This window comes from Cetorhinus maximus, unplaced genomic scaffold, assembly GCF_964194155.1.
Source record: "Cetorhinus maximus unplaced genomic scaffold, sCetMax3.hap1.1 HAP1_SCAFFOLD_373, whole genome shotgun sequence".
In the NCBI taxonomy this organism is placed as follows: Eukaryota; Metazoa; Chordata; class Chondrichthyes; order Lamniformes; family Cetorhinidae; genus Cetorhinus; species Cetorhinus maximus.
In genome coordinates this window covers 252,501-265,000 of record NW_027596319.1, presented here as the reverse complement: position 1 = coordinate 265,000, position 12,500 = coordinate 252,501, and positions in this window count along the sequence as shown.

Genomic DNA, 12,500 nt, shown 5'->3' with positions numbered 1-12,500 from the left:
AATCAGGGTGCAGATAGGTGCAGAACAGCCCATCATTTTCCAGGGGCTAAGTACATGTGGGTAAATGGTTAACCAGTTAGCAGGCAGGGCAGCCGGCCGGCCGGTAATTAGAGCCGCCCGCCCGGTGATAAGGGTGCAGTTAGGTGCCGGCCAGCCCAGCAGCTCCAGGGGCTATGTACATGTGGGTAAATGGTGAACCAGTTAGCAGGCAGGGCAGCCGGCCGGCCGGTAATTAGAGCCGCCCGCCCGGTGATAAGGGTGCAGTTAGGTGCCGGCCAGCCCAGCAGCTCCAGGGGCTAAGTACATGCGGGTAAATGGTTAACCAGTTAGCAGGCAGGGCAGCCGGCCGGCAATTAGAGCCGCCCGCCCGCTAATCAGGGTGCAGTTCGGTGCAGAACAGCCCATCAGCTCCAGGGGCTAAGTACATGTGGGTAAATGGTTAACCAGTTAGCAGGCAGGGCAGCCGGCCGGTAATTAGAGCCGACCTCCCGGCCATTACGGGTGCAGTTAGGTGCCGACCAGCCCAGCAGCTCCAGGGGCTAAGTACATGTGGGTAAATGATTAACCAGTTAGCAGGCAGGGCAGCCGGCCGGTAATTAGAGCCGACCTCCCGGCCATAGGGCTGCAGTTAGGTGCCGACCAGCCCAGCAGCTCCAGGGGCTAAGTACATGTGGGTAAATGATGAACCAGTTAGCAGGCAGGGCAGCCGGCCGCTAATTACAGCCGCCCGCCCGCTAGTAAGGGTGCAGTTAGGTGCAGGACAGCCCATCAGTTTCCAGGGGCTAAGTACATGTGGGTAAATGGTTAACCAGTTAGCAAGGCAGGGCAGCCGGCCGGCCGGTAATTAGAGCCGGCCGCCTGTCCGCCCGCTAGTAAGGGTGCAGTTAGGTGCAGAACAGCCCATCAGTTTCCAGGGGCTAAGTACATGTGGGTAAAAGGTTAACCAGTTAGCAGGCAGGGCAGCCGGCCGGTAATTACAGCCGCCCGCCCGCTAATAAGGGTGCAGTTAGGTGCAGAACAGCCCATCAGTTTCCAGGGGCTAAGTACATGTGGGTAAATGGTTAACCAGTTAGCAAGGCAGGGCAGCCGGCCGGCCGGTAATTAGAGCCGGCCGCCTGTCCGCCCGCCAGTAAGGGTGCAGTGAGTTGCAGAACAGCCCATCAGTTTCCAGGGGCTAAGTACATGTGGGTAAATGGTTAACCAGTTAGCAGGCAGCGCAGCCGGCCGGGAATTACAGCCGGCCGCCTGTCCGCCCGCTAATAAGGGTGCAGTTAGGTGCAGGACAGCCCATCAGTTTCCAGGGGCTAAGTACATGTGGGTCAATGGTGAACCAGTTAGCAGGCAGAGCAGCCGGCCGGCAATTAGAGCCGCCCGCCCGCTAATCAGGGTGCAGTTAGGTGCAGGACAGCCCATCAGTTTCCAGGGGCTAAGTACATGTGGGTAAATGGTTAACCAGTTAGCAGGCAGGGCAGCCGGCCGGCCGGTAATTAGAGCCGGCCGCCTGTCCGCCCACTAATAAGGGTGCAGTTAGGTGCAGAACAGCCCCTCAGTTTCCAGGGGCTAAGTACATGTGGGTCAATGGTTAACCAGTAAGCAGGCAGAGCAGCCGGCCGGCAATTACAGCCGCCCGCCCGCTAATCAGGGTGCAGTTAGGTGCAGAACAGCCCATCAGCTTCCAGGGGCTAAGTACATGTGGGTAAATGGTGAACCAGTTAGCAGGCAGGGCAGCCGGCCGGCCGGTAATTAGAGCCGGCCGCCTGTCCGCCCGCTAATAAGGGTGCAGTTAGGTGCAGAACAGCCCCTCAGTTTCCAGGGGCTAAGTACATGTGGGTCAATGGTTAACCAGTTAGCAGGCAGAGCAGCCGGCCGGCAATTAGAGCCGCCCGCCCGCTAATCAGGGTGCAGTTAGGTGCAGAACAGCCCATCAGTATCCAGGGGCTAAGTACATGTGGGTAAAGGGTTTACCAGTTAGCAGGCAGGGCAGCCGGCCGGCCGGCAATTAGTGCCGACCTCCCGGCAACAAGGGTGCAGTTAGGGCGCCGACCAGCCCAGCAGCTCCAGGGGCTAAGTATATGTGAGTAAATGGTTGACCAGTTAAGCAGGCATAGCAGCCGGCCGGTAAGCGGAGCGTCCCGCCCCGTAATACGGGTGCAGTTAGCTGCAGAACACACCGGCAGGTCCAGGGACGAAGTACTTGGACGGGGAAACGGTTAACCAGTTAACAGGCAGGGCAGCCGTACGGGCAGTAGAGCCGCCCGCCCCGTAATACGGGTGCAGTTCGCGGCAGACCAGCCCCGCAGCTCAAAAGTCTAAGTGGAGAACGGGGAACCGGTTGACCGGTGAGCCGAAGCATGCCAGCAGGCAGGGAAGGTGCAAAAAGGGCCGATAAGACCGAACCGGCACGAGTAACAGGCTGCCGGGGGCGGGTTCCCAGCAAACCAGGTGAGGGGGCGTGGCCGGAGGCCGCGCAGGAGAGCCGCCCGCCCGTGAGTACGGTTAGAGGCAGCAGCGGGCTTCCCCAGCAGGGCAGAAGCCGAAGTGCAGGGAGCGAAATGGTTAACCAGCGAGCAGGCAGCATTCCGGCAGGGCTGGAGGGCGAAAAACGGCGTAAAATAACGGACCGGCAGGAGGAAATGGCTGCCGGGGGGCGGACCCAGAGCCCCCACGTGAGGGGGCGGTTCGGGTGGCAGAGCCGCGCATGCGCGGTTGGAAAACGCGTCACGTCGGAGCAGGGTGAAATCATTAACCAGTCGGCCGCTTCGGCGTCGGCTGGCCGGGCCGAGGAGGGTCGGACCGGGGAAAGGTTCCCGGTTTCGTGTCCGTCGGGTGGTCCCGAGTGCGGCAGGAAAAAATCCGGAATCCTGGGAGCCTTTTTTAAAAAAGAACCGGTCCGGGATGGGGTCGGATTTGGAAGCGTTTGCGGGGCCTAGGTGCCTCTTCGTCGGCATGACTACCGGACGGTCACCCGCCGATCGGCATTTGCGATTTGTTGGCTGGGGAGGTTGGCGGGGTACCTGCAGAATAGTAGGAGGTGGCAAATCGAGAATCGGTCGACATCGCCAAGTGCCTTCTCGAGCCTCCAGGTCTGCAGGGACCGACCCAGGCTGCCCCCAAACCGACCGCGAGGCCGTGCCGGGCGGCCATTTTTGGCCATTTTCGGCATTTTTCGCGTCTTTCGGTAGGTCACGGAAAGCGGCGGCCTGAAGCCCGGGCGTGCCCGGGGAAGGCTCCCCTTCGCCCGCGGGACCGGATTTGCCCCGGAAACGTCCCGAAGCCGGACGGGAAGGCGGTTTCGAGGGCGAAGCACCTCCGATTGCCTTCGCAAGGCCGGGGAAAGTGGCCCCTGGGCCCGGGAGAGCAAAATCCGTGCGAGGACGGAAGCCCATGAGGTCAGATCCGAGGCTCTTACCCGGCGCCCGGTGGGGGTATTCCCGCAAAGAGCAGCGAGTGCGCCCGGCGACGGGTCAAGTTGCAATTTCTGGCATGCCACTCCTGGAGCTGGTTCATGAGTTCCCCTCGGAAGTCCCGATGAGGAAAGGGCAAAATGGCGTTTTGCGGGCTTTGGGGCCTCTTCGTCGGTAGGACTACCGCCCGACCTTACGGTTGGAATTGTCGGCAGGGGAGGTTGGCGGGGTACCTGCAGAATAGTAGGAGGTGGCAAATCGAGAATCGGTCGACCTCGCCAAACGCCTTCTCGAGCCTCCAGGTCTGCAGGGACCGACCCAGGCTGCCGCCAAACCGACCGAGAGGCCCTGCCGGCGGCCATTATTGGCCATTTTCGGCATTTTTCGCCTCTTTCGGCCGGGATGGAAAAGCGGCGGCCTGAAGCCCGGGCCTGCCCGGGGAGGCCTCCTAATCGCCCGGGGGACCGGATTTGCCCCGGTGAGAGCCCCCGAAACGTCCCGAAGCCGGCCGGGAAGGCGGCCAAGGGCGAAGCACCTCGGCTTGCATTCGCTGGCCGTGCAAAGTGGCCTCCGGGCCCGCGAGACAATGCAGGGTGCCCTCGGTGTGCCCCTGAGAAATGGTTAACCAAACGAAGGACAGTGCGCCTCGGATTGCATTGGCAGGCCGTGCAAAGGGGCCACCGGGCCCGCGAGACGTTACAGATTGCCCTCGGTGTGCCCCTGAGAAATGGTTAACCAATTGGACTTAGTCTCTGGCAGAGAGGCAAAGTGTTTTCAAGAGAAATGGTTAACCAATTGGACTTAGTCTCTGAACGGCAGGCAAATTGTGGCCTTGAGAAATGATTAACCAATTGGACTTAGTCTCTGGCGGAGAGGCAAAGTGTTTTCTCGAGAAATAATTAACCAATGAGGCCAATGGACCTCGGGTTGCATTGGCAGGCCGGGCAATGTGGCTCTTGGGCCCGCGAGAGCAAAATCCGTGCACAGACGGAAGTCCATGAGGTCAGATCCGAGGCCTTTACCCGGCACCCGGTGGGGGTATTCCCGCAGAGAGTAGCGAATCTGCCCGGCGACGGGTCAAGTTGCAATTTCTGGCATGCCACTCCTGGAGCTGGTTCATGAGTTCCCCTCGGAAGTCCCGATGAGGAAAGGGCAAAATGGCGTTTTGCGGGCTTTTAGGGCCTCCTGGACGGTAGGACTACCGCCCGACCTTACGGTTGGAATTGTTGGCAGGGGAGGTTGGCGGGGTACCTGCAGAATAGTAGGAGGTGGCAAATCGAGAATCGGTCGACATCGCCAAAAACCTTCTCGAGCCTCCAGGTCTGCAGGGACCGACCCAGGCTGCCGCCAAACCGACCGACAGGCCCTGCCGGCGGCCATTTTTGGCCATTTTCGGCATTTTTCGCCTCTTTCGGCCGGGATGGAAAAGCGGCGGCCTGAAGCCCGGGCCTGCCCGGGGAGGCCTCCTAATCGCCCGGGGGACCGGATTTGCCCCGGTGAGAGCCCCCGAAACGTCCCGAAGCCGGCCGGGAAGGCGGCCAAGGGCGAAGCACCTCGGATTGCATTGGCAGGCCGTGCAAAGTGGCCTCCGGGCCCGCGAGACAATGCAGGGTGCCCTCGGTGTGCCCCTGAGAAATGGTTAACCAAACGAAGGACAGTGCGCCTCGGATTGCATTGGCAGGCCGTGCAAAGGGGCCCCCGGGCCCGCGAGACGTTACAGGTTGCCCTCGGTGTGCCCCTGAGAAATGGTTAACCAATTGGACTTAGTCTCTGGCAGAGAGACAAAGTGTTTTCACGAGAAATGGTTAACCAATTGGACTTAGTCTCTGGCAGAGAGGCAAAGTGTTTTCAAGAGAAATGGTTAACCAATTGGACTTAGTCTCTGGCAGAGAGGCAAAGTGTTTTCCAGAGAAATGGTTAACCAATTGGACTTAGTCTCTGAACGGCAGGCAAATTGTGGCCTTGAGAAATGATTAACCAATTGGACTTAGTCTCTGGCGGAGAGGCAAAGTGTTTTCTCGAGAAATAATTAACCAATGAGGCCAATGGACCTCGGGTTGCATTGGCAGGCCGGGCAATGTGGCTCTTGGGCCCGCGAGAGCAAAATCCGTGCACAGACGGAAGTCCATGAGGTCAGATCCGAGGCCTTTACCCGGCACCCGGTGGGGGTATTCCCGCAGAGAGTAGCGAATCTGCCCGGCGACGGGTCAAGTTGCAATTTCTGGCATGCCACTCCTGGAGCTGGTTCATGAGTTCCCCTCGGAAGTCCCGATGAGGAAAGGGCAAAATGGCGTTTTGCGGGCTTTTAGGGCCTCCTGGACGGTAGGACTACCGCCCGACCTTACGGTTGGAATTGTTGGCAGGGGAGGTTGGCGGGGTACCTGCAGAATAGTAGGAGGTGGCAAATCGAGAATCGGTCGACATCGCCAAAAACCTTCTCGAGCCTCCAGGTCTGCAGGGACCGACCCAGGCTGCCGCCAAACCGACCGACAGGCCCTGCCGGCGGCCATTTTTGGCCATTTTCGGCATTTTTCGCCTCTTTCGGCCGGGATGGAAAAGCGGCGGCCTGAAGCCCGGGCCTGCCCGGGGAGGCCTCCTAATCGCCCGGGGGACCGGATTTGCCCCGGTGAGAGCCCCCGAAACGTCCCGAAGCCGGCCGGGAAGGCGGCCAAGGGCGAAGCACCTCGGATTGCATTCGCTGGCCGTGCAAAGTGGCCTCCGGGCCCGCGAGACAATGCAGGGTGCCCTCGGTGTGCCCCTGAGAAATGGTTAACCAAACGAAGGACAGTGCGCCTCGGATTGCATTGGCAGGCCGTGCAAAGGGGCCCCCGGGCCCGCGAGACGTTACAGGTTGCCCTCGGTGTGCCCCTGAGAAATGGTTAACCAATTGGACTTAGTCTCTGGCAGAGAGGCAAAGTGTTTTCAAGAGAAATGGTTAACCAATTGGACTTAGTCTCTGGCAGAGAGGCAAAGTGTTTTCCAGAGAAATGGTTAACCAATTGGACTTAGTCTCTGGCGGAGAGACAAAGTGTTTTCAAGAGAAATGGATAACCAATTGGACTTAGTCTCTGGCAGAGAGGCAAAGTGTTTTCACGAGAAATGGTTAACCAATTGGACTTAGTCTCTGGCAGAGAGGCAAAGTGTTTTCAAGAGAAATGGTTAACCAATTGGACTTAGTCTCTGGCGGAGAGACAAAGTGTTATCAAGAGAAATGGTTAACCAATTGGACTTAGTCTCTGGCAGAGAGGCAAAGTGTTTTCAAGAGAAATGGTTAACCAATTGGACTTGGTCTCTGGCAGAGAGGCAAAGTGTTTTCAAGAGAAATGGTTAACCAATTGGACTTAGTCTCTGGCGGAGAGACAAAGTGTTTTGAAGAGAAATGGTTAACCAATTGGACTTGGTCTCTGAACGGCAGGCAAATTGTGGCCTTGAGAAATGATTAACCAATTGGACTTAGTCTCTGGCGGAGAGGCAAAGTGTTTTCTCGAGAAATAATTAACCAATGAGGCCAATGGACCTCGGGTTGCATTGGCAGGCCGGGCAATGAGGCTCTTGGGCCCGCGAGAGCAAAATCCGTGCACAGACGGAAGTCCATGAGGTCAGATCCGAGGCCTTTACCCGGCACCCGGTGGGGGTATTCCCGCAGAGAGTAGCGAATCTGCCCGGCGACGGGTCAAGTTGCAATTTCTGGCATGCCACTCATGGAGCTGGTTAATGAGTTCCCCGCGGAAGTCCCGATGAGGAAAGGGCAAAATGGCGTTTTGCGGGCTTTGGGGCCTCTTCGTCGGTAGGACTACCGCCCGACCTTACGGTTGGAATTGTCGGCAGGGGAGGTTGGCGGGGTACCTGCAGAATAGTAGGAGGTGGCAAATCGAGAATCGGTCGACATCGCCAAAAACCTTCTCGAGCCTCCAGGTCTGCAGGGACCGACCCAGGCTGCCGCCAAACCGACCGAGAGGCCCTGCCGGCGGCCATTTTTGGCCATTTTCGGCATTTTTCGCCTCTTTCGGCCGGGATGGAAAAGCGGCGGCCTGAAGCCCGGGCCTGCCCGGGGAGGCCTCCTAATCGCCCGGGGGACCGGATTTGCCCCGGTGAGAGCCCCCGAAACGTCCCGAAGCCGGCCGGGAAGGCGGCCAAGGGCGAAGCACCTCGCATTGCGTTGGCAGGCCGTGCAAAGTGGCCTCCGGGCCCGCGAGACAATGCAGGGTGCCCTCGGTGTGCCCCTGAGAAATGGTTAACCAAACGAAGGACAGTGCGGCTCGGATTGCATTGGCAGGCCGTGCAAAGGGGCCCCCGGGCCCGCGAGACGTTACAGATTGCCCTCGGTGAGCCCCTGAGAAATGGTTAACCAATTGGACTTAGTCTCTGGCAGAGAGACAAAGTGTTTTCACGAGAAATGGTTAACCAATTGGACTTAGTCTCTGGCAGAGAGGCAAAGTGTTTTCAAGAGAAATGGTTAACCAATTGGACTTAGTCTCTGGCGGAGAGACAAAGTGTTTTCCAGAGAAATGGATAACCAATTGGACTTAGTCTCTGGCAGAGAGGCAAAGTGTTTTCACGAGAAATGGTTAACCAATTGGACTTAGTCTCTGGCAGAGAGGCAAAGTGTTTTCCAGAGAAATGGTTAACCAATTGGACTTAGTCTCTGAACGGCAGGCAAATTGTGGCCTTGAGAAATGATTAACCAATTGGACTTAGTCTCTGGCGGAGAGGCAAAGTGTTTTCTCGAGAAATAATTAACCAATGAGGCCAATGGACCTCGGGTTGCATTGGCAGGCCGGGCAATGTGGCTCTTGGGCCCGCGAGAGCAAAATCCGTGCACAGACGGAAGTCCATGAGGTCAGATCCGAGGCCTTTACCCGGCACCCGGTGGGGGTATTCCCGCAGAGAGTAGCGAATCTGCCCGGCGACGGGTCAAGTTGCAATTTCTGGCATGCCACTCCTGGAGCTGGTTCATGAGTTCCCCTCGGAAGTCCCGATGAGGAAAGGGCAAAATGGCGTTTTGCGGGCTTTTAGGGCCTCCTGGACGGTAGGACTACCGCCCGACCTTACGGTTGGAATTGTTGGCAGGGGAGGTTGGCGGGGTACCTGCAGAATAGTAGGAGGTGGCAAATCGAGAATCGGTCGACATCGCCAAAAACCTTCTCGAGCCTCCAGGTCTGCAGGGACCGACCCAGGCTGCCGCCAAACCGACCGACAGGCCCTGCCGGCGGCCATTTTTGGCCATTTTCGGCATTTTTCGCCTCTTTCGGCCGGGATGGAAAAGCGGCGGCCTGAAGCCCGGGCCTGCCCGGGGAGGCCTCCTAATCGCCCGGGGGACCGGATTTGCCCCGGTGAGAGCCCCCGAAACGTCCCGAAGCCGGCCGGGAAGGCGGCCAAGGGCGAAGCACCTCGCATTGCGTTGGCAGGCCGTGCAAAGTGGCCTCCGGGCCCGCGAGACAATGCAGGGTGCCCTCGGTGTGCCCCTGAGAAATGGTTAACCAAACGAAGGACAGTGCGGCTCGGATTGCATTGGCAGGCCGTGCAAAGGGGCCCCCGGGCCCGCGAGACGTTACAGATTGCCCTCGGTGAGCCCCTGAGAAATGGTTAACCAATTGGACTTAGTCTCTGGCAGAGAGGCAAAGTGTTTTCAAGAGAAATGGTTAACCAATTGGACTTAGTCTCTGGCGGAGAGACAAAGTGTTTTCAAGAGAAATGGTTAACCAATTGGACTTAGTCTCTGGCAGAGAGGCAAAGTGTTTTCAAGAGAAATGATTAACCAATTGGACTTAGTCTCTGGCGGAGAGACAAAGTGTTTTCACGAGAAATGGTTAACCAATTGGACTTAGTCTCTGGCAGAGAGGCAGAGAGGCAAAGTGTTTTCACGAGAAATGGTTAACCAATTGGACTTAGTCTCTGGCAGAGAGGCAAAGTGTTTTCAAGAGAAATGGTTAACCAATTGGACTTAGTCTCTGGCAGAGAGGCAAAGTGTTTTCCAGAGAAATGGTTAACCAATTGGACTTTGTCGCTGGCGGAGAGACAAAGTGTTTTCACGAGAAATGGTTAACCAATTGGACTTAGTCTCTGGCAGAGAGGCAAAGTGTTTTCACGAGAAATGGTTAACCAATTGGACTTAGTCTCTGGCAGAGAGGCAAAGTGTTTTCAAGAGAAATGGTTAACCAATTGGACTTGGTCTCTGAACGGCAGGCAAATTGTGGCCTTGAGAAATGATTAACCAATTGGACTAAGTCTCTGGCGGAGAGACAAAGTGTTTTCACGAGAAATGGTTAACCAATTGGACTTAGTCTCTGGCAGAGAGGCAAAGTGTTTTCAAGAGAAATGGTTAACCAATTGGACTTAGTCTCTGGCGGAGAGACAAAGTGTTTTCAAGAGAAATGGTTAACCAATTGGACTTAGTCTCTGGCAGAGAGGCAGAGAGGCAAAGTGTTTTCAAGAGAAATGGTTAACCAATTGGACTTGGTCTCTGAACGGCAGGCAAATTGTGGCCTTGAGAAATGATTAACCAATTGGACTAAGTCTCTGGCGGAGAGACAAAGTGTTTTCACGAGAAATGGTTAACCAATTGGACTTAGTCTCTGGCAGAGAGGCAAAGTTTTTTCAAGAGAAATGGTTAACCAATTGGACTTAGTCTCTGGCAGAGAGGCAAAGTGTTTTCAAGAGAAATGGTTAACCAATTGGACTTGGTCTCTGAACGGCAGGCAAATTGTGGCCTTGAGAAATGATTAACCAATTGGACTTAGTCTCTGGCGCAGAGACAAAGTGTTTTCACGAGAAATGGTTAACCAATTGGACTTAGTCTCTGGCAGAGAGACAAAGTGTTTTCACGAGAAATGGGTAACCAATTGGACTTAGTCTCTGAACGGCAGGTAAACTGTGGCCATGAGAAATGGTTAACCAATTGGACTTCGTCTCTGGCAGAGAGGCAAAGTGTTTTCAAGAGAAATGGTTAACCAATTGGACTTAGTCTCTGGCGGAGAGGCAAAGTGTTTTCACGAGAAATGGTTAACCAATTGGACTTAGTCTCTGAACGGCAGGCAAATTGCGGCCATGAGAAATGGTTAACCAATTGGACTTAGTCTCTGGCAGAGAGTCAAAGTGTTTTCCTGAGAAATGGTTAACCAATTGGACTTAGTCTCTGGCGGAGAGGCAAAGTGTTTCCCGTTGTAATGGTTGGCCAATGCACTTCGGATTGCGTTGGTAGGCCGTGGAAAGTGGCTCTTGGGCCCGCGAGAGCAAAATCCGTGCGCAGACGGAAGTCCATGAGGTCAGATCCGAGGCCTTTACCCGGCACCCGGTGGGGGTATTCCCGCAGAGAGTAGCGGGTGTGCCCGGCGACGGGTCAAGTTGCAATTTCTGGCATACCACTCCTGGAGCTCGTTAATGAGTTCCCCTCGGAAGTCCCGATGAGAAAATGGCAAAATGGCGTTTTGCGGGCTTTGGGGCCTCTTCGTCGGTAGGACTACCGCCCGACCTTACGGTTGCAATTGTTGGCAGGGGAGGTTGGCGGGGTACCCGGAGATTTTCGGGGACACGATTTTCAGAACATTTTCAGACAACGGTCACACTTTAAAAATGCCCAGAAAAGTGCGACTTTGAGGGTGGTAAGCGTTTTCAAATAGAATACCTTTCAAAGAGCTCTCGGAAGTCCTATATGAGGATTTAAGATGAATTTGTGCGGGCTTTCCGAACTCCGTTGTCGGTCTGAAATATCGGCCAGGGTCCAGACCGGTGGTAACCCTGGTTTAATAAACTTGGCCTGTGGCGAAAAGAACAGACAAAATGACAAAGTGTCAAATATATATATATATATACATGTGTATTTATGAACAAAAAAAATCACAAAGTGTCACCTGGCGGTGTACTTGATGATGAAAAATAAAAATACAAAGTCTGTTCACAGGCACCTTTGGGGCGGGGGTGCCTGAGTCCCCTTGGGTTGCACACTATAGAGTGTTTGACATGGACAGAGTCAACACTGTGTGCGTGCCCAGAACCCTTTTGAACGCAGGCGACGCACGCCGGTCGGCATTTCCTCTCCGTGCGAGCGCCAACAGGTTGCTTCCGTTGTTTTACAAATAAGAAAATTGTATTTATGAGCAGCAAAACAAAAAATCACAAAGTTTCACCTGGCGGTGTACTTGATGATGAGAAATAAAAATACAAAGCCTGTTCACAGGCACCTAGGGGGCGGGCGGGGTGCCTGAGTCCCCTTGGGTTGCACACTGTAGTGTTTGACATGGGCAGAGTCAGCACTGTGTGCGTGCCCAGAACCGATGTGAACGCAGGCGACGCACGCCAGTCGGCATTTCCTAGCCGTGCGAGCGCCAACATGTTGCTTCCGATGTTTTACAAATAAGAAAACCGTATTTATGAGCAAAAAAAATCACAAAGTGTCACCTGGCGGTGTACTTGATGATGAAAAATAAAAATACAAAGCCTGTTCACAGGCACCTAGGGGGCGGGCGGGGTGCCTGAGTCCCCTTGGGTTGCACACTGTAGTGTTTGACATGGGCAGAGTCAGCACTGTGTGCGTGCCCAGAACCGTTTTGAACGCAGGCGACGCACGCCAGTCGGCATTTCCTAGTCGTGCGAGCGCCAACATGTTGCTTCCGTTGTTTTACAAATAAGAGAATTGTATTTATGAGCAAAAAAAATCACAAAGTGTCACCTGGCGGTGTACTTGATGATGAAAAATAAAAATACAAAGCCTGTTCACAGGCACCTAGGGGGCGGGTGGGGTGCCTGAGTCCCCTTGGGTTGCACACTGCAGTGTTTGACATGGGCAGAGTCAACACCGTGTGCGTGCCCAGAACCGTTTTGAACGCAGGCGACGCACGCCAGTCGGCATTTCCTAGCCGTGCGAGCGCCAACAGGTTGCTTCGGTTGTTGCAAAAATAAGAAAATTGCACCGCTGCGGACCACCCCTCCACCCGCGGTTGAACCAGTACCCGAGCGAGGCCACGCTGGCTCCGAAAGCAGACGTGTGCTCGGTGGCGGGGAAGCGGTGTGCGTGTGTCTCGCTCCTCAGAGGAAAGATGCGGTGCTAGGTGTCCGATGCGGTAGGGCCCTCGGCCGGCCAGCGCGTATGCTGTTGCT